We start from the raw sequence: 2583 nt of genomic DNA on the forward strand, positions 1-2583 counted from the left end.
ATTAATTTCGTAAGATATTATATATTCTCCCACCGGATATGCGTGCCTTGCTCAATTACAGATGTGTCGTAGGATTATTGTCACGATGATTGCACCAGCAATTAATAGGATTAGGTTGTGAGTATTCATGCCGTAACGCATAATAACATAATGAGTGAAATTTACCAGACGTCCTTTAGCCAACAAAATGATTGCACTATGATTACCGTTGGATAGTTTATAATGATCGACTTGGGGTTTATTAGTAATTTTCTCCTTGGCATTGGCATTCAAACATGCGTCGTAGATTTCATAATCGAAATTACCAATATTACAAACGATCGCATCGTTGGGCATATGCTCAAAATGTGCGCCAGTAATAATGTCCTTGCAACCTGTTGTTGTTATGAAAATAGTAGCTTCTTTGTATGTTTATGGTGGTTACTTCATAGCCGTCCATAGCCGCTTGCAAAGCAATGATGGAATCGATTTCGATGACAATAACGATTCCGCCGAAACTGCGCAGAGTTTATGCACAACTTTTGCCAATATCACATAACCAGCAACATAACACACTTTGCCAGCAATCATCGCATCGGTGGGCGATTTAATTCCATCAATTAGCGACCCACGACAACCATATAGATTATTGAATTTAGAGTAATTTAGGGTATTGTGATATGGGTTGGTAATATACCAGCGAATTTTCTAAATGACACACAGCGCTTAGATTACCATCAGTGTGCAAAAACATTTTCAGCTTCACAGTCGTCAATAATTTAGCGTGCTCTTCAAAAGAAGATAATTCCAAAATTTGTGTAGATTTTTAACTTCTTATATTTTAATTTGGTTACTGGTAAATATATTTAACAACTTTTCAAGTATTTATATATTTTTATGTGATTAATTACTATGAAAAAATTTTTAATTCATAAAAGCTCTAGTTTGGGTAATGTGATATGGTAATATTGTTGGCATCGAAAACGTACGGTGTTCCATTTGCAACTTTGCAAAAAGCTGCTCGTAGTGATAAAAAAGTCGATGATGTTTTAGCTGCGCCATTAGGCCAGAGACCGGTCTTAAGCAGAGACGTCGAATTGTAGCTGATAAGATATTTAAAAGATATGGAGGCAAAATTTTGGGGGCTTACTTGTAGCGATGTCCGCTCGCTTGCTTTTCAAATAGCAAAACGCAACAGTAGAGACGTCGAATTGTAGCTGATAAGATAATTAAAAGATATGGAGGCAAAATTTTGGGGGCTTACTTGTAGCGATGTCCGCTCGCTTGCTTTTCAAATAGCAAAACGCAACAGTAATGTGAATCCATTTTCTATAACGAAGGAATGTGCTGAAAGAGATTGGTTGCGCGCATTTCTTAAAAGACATAAGAGTGGAATAAGCATACGCAGTGCTACTGGAACTTCATTAGACCGAATAAAAGGCTTCAATGAGAACAACGTAAACAAGTTTTACAGTTTACTGGAAAACGAGTATGAAAAGTTTAAATTTCTTCCAAACAGGATTTGTAACGTGGATGAGACAGGAGTGTCTATTGTGTAAAGTAGGCAGCCAAGAGTCTTAGTTGCAAAAGACAAAAGCCAAATTGGATGTTTGACATCAGCTGAGAGAGGATCTCTTCTTGATAAAGCTCGTGAAAAATTCTTTATGGGACCTCTTAAAACTTACTATAATGAGGAAATAAGACGATTTATGCGTGATGAAGGCCGAAAGGTGACACAATTCGATGTTGTAGAACTCTTTGCGAAAGCTTATCTTAAAGTTCAAACTGCGCAAATAGCGATTAATGGGTTCAAATGTACTAGGATTTATACATTTAATAAGAACAAGTTTCAGGAAAGCGATTTTATTCATGAAAAACATCAAGCGGAAGACGCACAAATCAGAGATGAAAGCGATTTAGAAGAACCGATCGCTAGCACAAGTAAAGCAGCCAGGCAGCACTTAATCACGCCATGGGAGATCTCACCTTCACCTAAGCTGATACAGAAAACTAGCTCGAGAGGTAAGAGTTCAGAAGCGACAATACTTACAACATCACCATATAAGGCAGCGTTGGAAGTAAGCATCAAAAATGCTGAAAACCGCAAAACGAAGAAAAGCGTGAAGCAGGCATTACTGCCGGGTAAAGTAGCTGGCAAAATACAACGGTTAAAGCAGACTAGGAAAAGTGCATCCAGCGAGTCGGACAAAAGTTTGATATTACCCAGTTCAGACGAGGAATGTTGGGCAGAAATTCCTCCTACTAAGGATACCGTCTGCGCTTTTTGCAATAAAACCTTTGAGGCAGATGAGGAAGTCGGGACTTGAACTCCATGCTTGCAATGCGACTTAGCAAATGTCTCCCTAAACGTCAGGCAATATTCGTTTTCGAGTCTTGTGAATGACTTTTCAAATATTTTACTATGCATACCAACTATTACAAATGCTTACATACTTTATTTAACTTTTATTTGTTTCTTTTATAATATCATTTTGTTTTGTTTATTTCTTGAATAAAATATAATATATGAATTTTTCATTCAGAATCTCTTTCTTTCTTCTAAATCACTCAACTGTTAAATTTTCATTAAAGCTTCAGTAAAAG

At 36.9% G+C, this 2583-nt stretch overlaps 1 pseudogene; it reads right to left on the reverse strand.

Annotated features, from left to right (window-relative positions):
- Positions 1–165: 165 nt before the first annotated feature.
- LOC108971952 overlaps positions 166–2583 on the reverse strand; it is a 7587-nt pseudogene continuing 5169 nt past the window's right edge.

This window comes from Bactrocera latifrons, unplaced genomic scaffold, assembly GCF_001853355.1.
Source record: "Bactrocera latifrons isolate USDA-ARS-PBARC rearing strain unplaced genomic scaffold, ASM185335v1 scaffold_1098, whole genome shotgun sequence".
In the NCBI taxonomy this organism is placed as follows: domain Eukaryota; kingdom Metazoa; phylum Arthropoda; class Insecta; order Diptera; family Tephritidae; genus Bactrocera; species Bactrocera latifrons.